Below are 10,651 nucleotides of genomic sequence, written 5' to 3' on the forward strand. Positions count from 1 at the left end.
TCCCTGAAATAAAACCATTTTAAATGACGGTATTTAGCAGCAGTTTCAAGACCCGAACACTATTGTAATTTTGTCAGAGGAGAAAAATGCTTTTTAGGGAAGACACCCAGGGCCAGTGAAGGACTGTGAGGTAGGCAACATAACTGGTCTTGGCTCACCCATCACCACTCTGAGCAATCTGTGATGCCTTTGCTCACAGGACCCGGCCTTTCCCCTCTGGCTTTGTGTAATGCACCAAGATCTCAGATTCTTAGGTGGTTTGCAGTGCACAGTCCTTTTTTCTCAGTAACTCTCTCGTTATAGGCCAATTTCAACTTATAAATTCATTTATAAGCCAGTCCATTTGTGCAGACCATCTTGCTGGAGGCAGACTTCTGCCTTATTTCATCTCCCTCCCTTCCCCCCCTCGCTCCTGGGCTCGAGCCCCTAATAAGGACAAGCGTGTGTGAATCTGGGACATCTCTTGCCTATTGCTTACGTGAGGCAAGGGGCCAGCGCAGGGCACAGCTTCATCCAGGAGCTGTGGACAAAATCGGAAAGGTGCAGTGTAGCTACAAGACGAAGCCACTCTTGCTGCCCAACTACCTCAAGGTAAAGGCAGCAGAGATGACGGTGGATTCTGCAAACACAGCCATGCCCAGACCCACACTGCCAGATCACGCAGGCAGGGATGGGTTCCTCCTGCCTGCAAGTGGTGGGCAGGGGGCTGCTCCCACGAACAAGGGGCCTCGAAACATGCTCACCTTGCTGCTGCTCCTTCTCAGCTCACCCTGAGGGAGCAATGCAAGCCCCAGTGCACCCTGGCAGGGGCTCATCTGGAAGAGGAAGCGCTTGCCTTGGTTCACGTCCATCTATCCCAGGATCCTGCTCCCAGTAGCCCTGGGATGCTTTCCCATCGCTAGCACAGCCTCGGAGCACATATCAAGAGCTCTTGGGCAGCAAACCAGGTACTGGGACAGGAGCCACCACCACCATAACGAGGGACAGGAGAAAGGAAACGATACAAGAAAAACTTGGTAGCCAGAAAGCTGACCTTGCCAGGCCTGAGAAAAGGCAGGCATCCTTCTCCAAAGCAAAGGGGCTGCGTGTGGCTGGGCCCCAGCCTCTTGGCTAAGCCAGTCTAATCAGCAATGGATCACTAGGTTGGCCAAAGCTGGCCCTGGGTCTGCTAGGACAGGCCACCAGTCACCTTGGCCACTATGCTACCAAGAGCACATTGCCTGAAAAGTAGTGACCAGGAGGAGGAGGAGGAGAAGAGGGCCATCTCTCCCTCCCCGGCAGGGCCAGCATGGAGACAAGCCCCAGGGAACCACTGCTGCCTCGCTGTCCCCAGCTCTCAGACTGCTGTCCCGGGGCACAGCCGCCTCCCCAAAACTCGCTTAATTTCCCGGGAAACCCCAGCAGATGGTGCCAGACTGTCAGAAACCCTCCGGGAGCCCGGACCCGGCTCAAGCTCCGCTGGGGGCCCTGGCAATTGCTCCCTGCCTCCCCATTCCTGGCTGGCGGTGGGAGGCAAGGGGGAGCAAGTAGCGGTGTGAGATTTTGGGAAGCCCTGCATTAACGGCTAGTAAAAACCCAGAGGCTATGAGAAGGTCAGCACCCACCCCTTTTAATCCAGACAATGCTCCTTGGCCAGCATCTCATTGTTTCCAACGTTCTATTTTCCAGTGCGATGTTTTGTCCTCTGAGTGACCAGAGCAAAGGGAGTTTCCCCCCCTCCCTTCTCTTGGCTGAGGTTGCTCTGAGCAATTTATCTTGATCCTCAGTGTAAAATTTTCCTTTGCACCATTTCATCCTATTATTCCAGAATAAATCAGGATCATTTCCATGTCGAATGCCAGCAGAGGAGCACTAGACAGAGCAAGGCAGGGAGTTTCAGTGCCGACAGCAGTTCAGCCAGTTAGGAGACTTTCCCCTGCACCCAGGCATGGGGACAACAGGCCCTTCCTGACGACCACAACGATCCCTAGGCCCTCCATGAATGCCTGGAGCCCCTAGAGCAGCAGCGCTCTCTCTCAAACCTCTCTCTGAATAGGACTGTGCCAGAGGATGAAGATGCAGCAGTGTGTTAACCTCTAGGACCAGCTCCATGGGAAGCCACACCAAGGTGTTTCAGCGGCAGCCTGAGGGGGTAACTCAATAGCCAGCACTGGTGGGCTGGCCTGGAGAAGCAGCGTCCCAAGGTGAAGAGGTGGGCAGGCAGGTACAGGAACAGGCAGCTCATCCACCCTCCTCCTCCTCCTCCTTCTCTTCCTCCTTGAGAAGGCTGTTTGACTTGGAGGAGGTTTCTAAGTAAAAACACATTGCTGCATGACCCAGGGTGATGTGGGGTCCGTCCTGCACTGAGGGTGGGTCTGTGCCGCACAGTGAGTACTACATACTCGTCAAGCCAAAGGTTTTCAACCACTTGTGGAGCCCAGAGTACTTTCCAGTGGAGGACACATGCCCTTGTGTCAGGAGGACTGCTGGCAGAAAGCAGGGTCCCATGCCTCAGACCCCGAAGAGCAGGACAGGCGTCCGCCAGGAGCTGTACAGCAAGGACTGAAAACTGCTGACCTAGAAACAACCACACTGGCTTTGGTGCTCCCAGCTGGTGGTGATGCAGTCACGGCTAAACAAAAGTCAGCTTTTAAATTACAGAGCAGAGAGCCCACCCGTTTCTCAACTACACCCAACAGCTGAGATTACCCACATGTTATGTAAAACCATGACACCACTGTTCCAGGCATGCTACTGCGACCTGGCGCCTGGGAGAGCTGAGTGAGCCGGGCGCCTCTGGAAAATGGGGCTGGGACTGACAGCCCAGTGTCCTGGGAGGTGACTTATCGCTTGAGCCTGACTGTGGGAGCTACCTGGCAAAGAACTGCCTGCTCAGCTTTGCTTTCCCGTAGCAAATGTTCTTACCTTTCTTACAGTCCAGCTGCTCATGCAGGGCACTGCATCATCAAACCCTGCTCTCTACTCCAAGGGATTTTCCCAAGCCTGGGATGGTCAGATGGACCAGGCGATTTTGTGTGCTGGAGACCTTACCCAGTCTGACACCCAAGCTGCTGCTGCTGCCTAAATGGTCAGGGAGCACACAGCGTGGCCCTCACATACACATATGAGCTGTGCTCCTCTCTCCTTCTTATATGCACTCCCCAAGCAGCACCATCCCAACCTCCTCCTCCAGCAGGCAGCCCAACTCTGTGTCCCCAGCCTTATCCTCAGGATGCAGCAACCTTACCTCTCTCCTGCCCCACAGCCTGCAGGCAGGAGCGTGCATAACTCTTATTTGTGGATTGCAGGTGCTTCAGCCTTGCTTTATAAACATCCCTGTAGCTCTGCTGAGGTTGTGTTGATAGTGCATCTGGCCACTGGGGCTCTCTGCTCCATGGTGGGAGTTTCTTTTTCCCCTTGGCACCTCTCAGCTGACGCAGTTAATCAAGTGCTCAGCAGCTGAAGCATCCTCCCTGCACCACTCCTGGCAGCCTGCATGTGTGTGTGTGTGTGTCACTGCAACCACTGGCCTGGCTGGCAGGGATCTGTCAGCCCACAGGGATCTGGCAGCAGGCAGAGAGGTGTTAGCAGCAGTGCTGCGAGGTGTTAGCAGCCGCCCAGCAGCTGCCAGTCTCAAAAGCGTTCACAGATCGAGCCTCACTCCAGTCAAGGTTCATTTCCACCCGGTTTCTGCTGGAAAGAGGCTTAACAAAGCATTTTGTCCATCTCCCTTGGTGTGTGCTCACTGCCCTCTCTTCAAGTTGCAATGAAATTTGATTGAGAGGGTAGCAGTTCTAGCCATATTAAGATCTTCTTGACTTTATATCCTATACTTCCACAAATCTAGGTGAGCAGATAAAGGATTGAGACCCCATCAGCAGGCTGGCATTTGCTTGGCTGCTACCAGGCAGTTATGGGTCTCTGGGGCATGGTTAGGTATGTCCTCCCCACGGGGGCATTAGTAATCAGAGGCTTCAGCTTGTTTATGTCTCACTGGATTGCTGCCATCAGTGGGACCCTTGGTCACAAACCATGACCTCTCTGTCACATAAAGAGAAGATGAGACATCACCCAGCAGGACGTGCTCCAGTCTGAACATCACCACAGCAGAGAATTCAGAAGCAGAAAAAAAAAAATAAAAAAAAAATCAAGGACTTCAGGATGATTTTGTGTATTTAACCTCCTGATAATTCCCTCTGTCAGCTTCCAAATCCTCATTTTTGCTCAGAAAGAGGGAGATTTCTCACAAGACTTTAATTCTTGGGCTTGGACATCTAGGAAACCCCTGTTTGGGACAGGCCGATGGGCTGTCTAGCCCAGTCTGCCGCTGTGGCCATGGGAGAGCACATGGGGCTGATCACTTGCAGGGTCTATCCCCCCTGTCCTCCCACAGCACCTGTCATCACACAACCAAAGGTGTGAGAGAGATCTTCCCATGCCTTCAGCTACCTCACTCCTGAGCCTGCTGTCAATGAAAAGGAGCCTATAAGAAAGATGGGGCAGACATTTTAGCAGGGTCTGTTATTACAGGACAAGGAGTAACAGTTTTAAACTAAAGAAGGGGAGATTCTGGCTGGACACAAGGAAGAAATTTTTACAGTGAGTGTGGTAAAACACTGGAACAGGTTGCCCAGAGAGGTGATAGATGCCCCATCCATTCAAGGCCAGGCTGGGCAGGGCTCTGAGCAACCTGATCTAGTTGAAGATGACCCTGCTCATTGCAGGGGGGTTGGACCAGATGACCTTTGAAGGTCCCTTCCAACCCAAACTATTCTATGATTTGATAAATGCCGCTCCCCCTGCCCGAGCCTGCCAGTGCAGCTTGCCTCTGTGTCCAGGACATACTGCATGAAGATGTAGCTTTTTGTCAAAGAGGTGTAGGAGTTTCTGTGAGTCGCGCAGTGGCTCTGCTGCAGGGTTAGGTGAACAACAGCTCCCTGTTCACTGCCTCTGTGGTTTCGCAAACCTCATTTGTATTCCCTACCACCATCTTCTGCAAAAACTGAAGTATATTTTCACATCCTTCAGACATCAAAGGACACAGTTAAGGCTGTGGGACCCTAACCTGCATCCTCGAAAGAGCCAATACAGCCACATCTAATTCCATCGCTTCCTTGCTATTCAGGTGGTTGCCCCAGGCTGAAGCCAAAGACATCTCCAAGGGGATCAATGAGAGAAATCTGGGGAGATGTGGGGGGACTCAGCCTGAAGATGAGTATATTAACTGGCATAGATCTGGTATGCACCCATCAGCTTTAACCAGGTGACAGCTGTAGATCTATCCCATAAGTCTTTGACAGCAGGGACATGGAAGTTTTTAAGAGAAGTGAGAAAAAGCCATTCTGAAAACTGCTGCAGGACTAGAAGTGTCTCACGAACAGCCTGTGCTGGTGCAGTGTGGTTTCAGTTGCTCACAGTTTGGGTAGAGGTTTCATATCACACAACGGGACTATCATCTAGTGTAGCCTGACATTTCTAGAGCAGGCAAAGGCAGCAATGAACATCAGTGAATACATAACAAGTGCTGGAGATATTATCTGGATGTCCAGACAGGTTGTGTGAGGCATTTATGAGACTCCAAGGAAAAACAGTGACAAACAAGAAAAAAAAATCAGTAGCTCATCAGCTTTTCCACATACCTCAGGCTTTTGAAGGGACAGAGGTCACTTCACAATGATCCTTTCCTGGATGCTCTTCAAAAGTCTTTGCTCATCCTTGATGAGTTCAGACCTACTGCAATGGTGTCCTTGATAAGGAAGTCAGCTCCATCACCAGCAAACCTCTCTTTCCAGGCTGATATTTAAACAAAGGTGTTTCAAGCAAATGTTGAATACAGAGGAGTTTATGCAAGGCTGATATGAGATCTTTACCCTAGTAGAGAAGATATGAGAGATTTACTCTGGCAGTGAAATTAAATGTGCGTGACACAGCTGAACGCGAGCATGTGTATTAACAGACAAAAACCCCCAGGAACACAAAATGAGATTAAAAGGGAGCTAAAGAAAACAAACACCAAGGAATTCAGACCACTCAAAGACGTGATGTGATCGTATTGCAACCACTCTACCAGCTGCACATCTGTGGACTTCTTTACAGGTAGCCGGGGTGAGACATGACCACACAGCACGACTCTATCAGCCTCATGGCCACATGTGATGAGCCCTCCCACCACCCAACCCCAGCCACCACATTGAGCCTTCAAGGCTGAATCATCACATGTCCAGGGGAAGGTCACCGCAGTGAGAGCTGCTGAGCAGCATGAGACATCGCTCGACAGGCCAGCCAGGAGGGAGAGAAACAACGTCGTGGCAGCTGCCAACCCCCATCCAAATTATGGATGGGCTAGCAAACCATCCAGATTTACTGTGGTGGCCTGCAAAAAGGCCTATGAAAAATCAAAGATTCCCAACTCAAATGCTTTGCTGCCTCCTTTGCTCTGGTCCTGACCACCTCTTTCTTCACTTCCCAGCCTGAGACACAGAGAAGAAGTGTCAGGAGGTTGCAGGTAACACCACTGCATCAGTTTAGTCTCAATGTGTGTTTGAGCTACAGGTAGAAATTTTCCTTGTGATGGTAAAGGCAAGCTGAGGCAGCATCACACAGCACAAATGCACGCTGGAGTATCTATGTGCCTGTGCTCAGTCTCCTTGTCCGCAGCAGGGAAATCCCACCCAGCACTACCTCTAACATGATATACCCTTGGAAAAGTCACACGCTCTAGAGCTGTGCCTCCTCCCTTCGTGCCACTGTTCCCAGGGTGGTCTCACACTTGGTCACCTTGAAACCCTTGTCGGTGGCCCTCGTGACATTCACCTCCTTCCTCTGTGAAAGTAAAAATGTCAGATTTGGACACAGGCACTGCTGAGAACAGAACAACCTTCTCAAGATGAGCAGCAAGGCTGGGAATTGAGTTCCCACTCCCCTGGCAGCCCTGCCTGGTCTCTCACAGCACTGTAACCCCATGGGATAGCGTGGCCCTTCCTTTTTCTCCTCCCATGACACGACATGAAGCAACTCTAGTGATTCCTCTGGGTGGCTCTGCTCCCCAACACGTATTCGCAAGCAATTGCAGTCCTTTCTGAAGGACTAGCAGCCTTCACAGCAGTAAACACCAGGGTGGAAGACAACAGTAACCTTAATCTTCACCCTAAGATATGTCCACAATGTTGCCATGGTGTCCCTACCACAGCCAAAACTGATAAACTTGAAGCAACTTGAGAAACTTGGGAGCAGCAGAAAACCCAGAGCCAAAGCAGAAACATTAAATACAGTTAACCTTGCCCACATGCAGAATGAACTGTAACCCAAGTGTCCCTGCCGAACCCCAGGAGTCCTGATGAGCAGCTCAGGGGAGGGATAACCACTCATTCATGTGCAGATGCAATGCCGATAGAGACAGCAACACCACAGAGGAGGTGGTGAGCATGAGGTGGAAAAAACATTTTTCAGGGCCTTGACAGTGACCCAGCGCACTCCCACTGCAAGAGAAATTTCTTTAAAAAGTGCTCTCACTGGGGATTTATGGGTGAACATGACTGTATATTTTACAGTACACTCTTATGGCCTCATCGGTCAATAATCTGCATTTAACTCAGTCCCTTCAGAGTGTGATGGGCCATAACGCTTACGAAGCAGCTGCTACATGCTGAAATAATAATCAAGGAAGCGGAGAGCAGAGCTGATAATTGACTCTGCTAATGTGCGAGTCGGGACTTTGAGTTATTGATCAGATGTGCTTCAGCGGCTCAGCAAGAGCCTGGTCCTACATGCCTGGAGGTTATTGATTCGGATATTACCAAGAAGGGGGTCCTCTCTTCTCACTGCATACTCCCTTTTCAGATTGTCACCTATTCTAGATTTCTTTCAACATTTCCCCTGGGACTGGCCTAATGTAGACCCCTGAAATTACCCAGCAAAGCAGCTTTTAACCTGAGGGACATAAACATGAAATGCTGAGGACACAGTGACTTTCACCCCTCAGTACCTCTTCCTGGCACCATTCTTGACATAGGTACCTTCTTCCCGTCAACCCCTTTTCCTCCTACCCTCCAAGTGAATCCATCGCTTCCCCCTTCAGGTCTTCTAGCCACCTCTCTGTCTCCTTCTTGAGTGACCCAAGCTTCATTACAGCTTTGGCATGTTTGTCCCTGTCCCCATAGGTTACCATGTCATGGCTGACCAAGGCGCTGCCCTGGCACCTCATCCCCCACACATCACCCACTCACCCACCTTCCAGTCCGTGTTGGAGTTGTAGCAAGAAGCTGCTTCCTGCACTGTTAGCTGGATGTTTGCAGCCATGTCTTGAGTGTGCCCTTGCAAAAAGCCTGCTGAGAAAGCTAAATAAATAATGTCCTATAGTTCTTCTTTCTCAGCTAATTCACTGTCTCATTCAAAGACTCGCAATATTTCAAGAAACATGGTTTCCTTTTGCAGAATCTCTGCAGGTTGCACCTCCGAGCAGTCTTACGCTTGTAAGCTTCACAGCCAATTCTCCCAATTTGCTAGGTATTGCATTCATTTGCATGGATGTTGAACAGGCCTGCAATTCTCCAGATCATCCCACGAGCCATTAAAAATATGAGTAGAACATTCTCCATCCTTATCGCTGCTTTTTCTTCTAGGTCTTGGCGGGGGGGTCGAACAGGGATGGATGGACGGACAGACAGAGCAGGCAGTTCTTCAACAAGAGAAGGAATATTTATTTTTGAGATGCAGCCATTTCATTCTTGTCCTCCCCATGACCTCTTGGCTGTATGCCATCGTGACCTGGCATCTTACTGACACTTACCTAGTCTGGCTGTTTCAGCTCCTCCTTGCTCAATCTCTGATGCTATCTCATCTTGGTCCAGAAAAGAGCAAGGTCTGCGTTAGGACCTTCAAAACCATGTGTGTAGTGGTAACTGATGTATAGGAATTCTTCAGCCCTTCAAGAACATACTTAGTTTCTTTAATTGCTCTTTTTTAACTACAGGAGACTTAATCCTTAAATATTGAAGCAGATCTCCCAGTGTGGGTTGCTTGGGAAATCAATGCTTTTACACCTCTAGGCTTCTGCGTGCTCAAACTCATTTTGATCTTCTAAGACTGGGAAAAATGCTGTCCAGTTAAAGGCATGAAGAACTTAGTCTGGGTTGTCCAAAAGCATTTGTGAGATGCTTTAAGCAGTACTTTCACAAGAGCCTTTAATAATTCAGTGGAGAAAGGTAAAAGAAGAGTCAGTGGCTGGGATTTAGAGCCAGACAAGCCCTCTCAGGGAAAAACCCCATGTGCTCTTAGCTGGGAAGATCATTAACCACTGTAGTTCACTCCAACCAGAGGCCTGGAGCCTCTTCATCTTGATGTCTTCATCACAGCAACATTATTCAGACCTAACACAAGATATCTAGGTGAAAAACTGTCCTGACTGAGGTCAGCCAAAATGTTCTGGCAGCCTTCCTGACTCCAAGTCCCACACATGGCCCCCCCTCAATGCATATCACTGCACTTGGCCCCCGCTCCTTCCAAAACAGCCATGGGAGCAGCCATGCAATGTGATTAGTGGCCACACAGCTCCAACCCAGGGCCTCTCGCTCTCCTACACCACCCTAGAAGTAGCCGAGGAGGGGTGGGTGAGGCATACCCGGCCACCAGTTTGGCACAAGGATTCACTGGAACAGGCTGCCCAGGAAGGTTGTGGAGTCTCCTTCTCTGGAGACATTCAAAACCCACCTGAACACATTCTTGTGTAGCCTCATCTAGGTGTTCTTGCTCTGGCAGGGGGATTGGACTGGATGATCTTTCAAGGTCCCTTCCAATCCGTAACATTCTGTGATTCTATGACTCCCCAGGGTGCTCCATGGGTCCCCATCAGCAGGGGCCAGATAGTGTGCAGGCCGAGCTAACAGAACCACAAGCCACTGGCCATCTGTAAAAGTTTTTAAGAGGTGACTAAGAGAGACGTGACGTGTGGCTGGGTAACGGGGTGGGGAAGCAACCACAGCACTGAGTTCTCTGTCAGGCACCAGCTGCAAGTCACACCACCAGCGAGACCGAGCCGGTGGTTGTGGCAACAGCCAGCAGCTCTGCATGGAAGTGGTTAGGTTAGCTGTGTTTCACCTGCTGGCATGGCACGGCACAGCTGTCAAGGCTGGTCCATCCAGTGGTGAGGTGGCAAGCCCCCCAGGAGCACCAGCCCCTGCAGGGGAAGTGGCCTGAGCAGCACTGCTGGTGTCCAGACACATCTGTGGTAAGAGGTCTCAGATGCTAGCCAGGGGGGTGGGGGACATGGGACCTCTGCCTAGTGAAATGACCATGTGTCTTGTGAATTGAGCCACAGTAAGAACCAGGGGCTGCCCTGTGGGAGAGAGCCTTCATCTCACAGTATGCACCTCCTGACTTAGTGTCACCTTCACGGAGCTCAAAGCTGAGCAGATGCTCTGCCAGTCACAGGCAGAGCACCTCACAAGGTCAGCAAAATATTTCTCTCTTTAGCGATTGATCATGAGGCTGGAGGTAATACTGATTTTCAGATATGCACATCTTCAGCCTGCAAAGGTGTGGCAGGATCCTGCTGGTAATAACGTTGGTTTTGACCACCAAACCAAAGGCTCGTGGTGATTTCTTCCAGATTTGTCACAGTTTGGTGATTCTCAATATTTTAAAACAACAAATCATAGTTTTAATTCGACTTTCT

The 10,651-nt window shown here is 50.4% G+C and overlaps 1 long non-coding RNA gene across 1 annotated transcript in view; it reads right to left on the bottom strand.

Moving 5' to 3' along the window:
* LOC110365362 (uncharacterized) overlaps positions 1-4,061 on the bottom strand; it is a 30,924-nt gene extending 26,863 nt beyond the window's left edge. Inside the window, exon 1 of the long non-coding RNA XR_010473114.1 lies at positions 3,227-4,061. This is a non-coding gene — a long non-coding RNA (uncharacterized LOC110365362). The remainder of the gene's footprint in view (positions 1-3,226) is intronic.
* Positions 4,062-10,651: the final 6,590 nt, after the last annotated feature.

This window comes from Columba livia, chromosome 1, assembly GCF_036013475.1.
Source record: "Columba livia isolate bColLiv1 breed racing homer chromosome 1, bColLiv1.pat.W.v2, whole genome shotgun sequence".
Taxonomy (NCBI): domain Eukaryota; kingdom Metazoa; phylum Chordata; class Aves; order Columbiformes; family Columbidae; genus Columba; species Columba livia.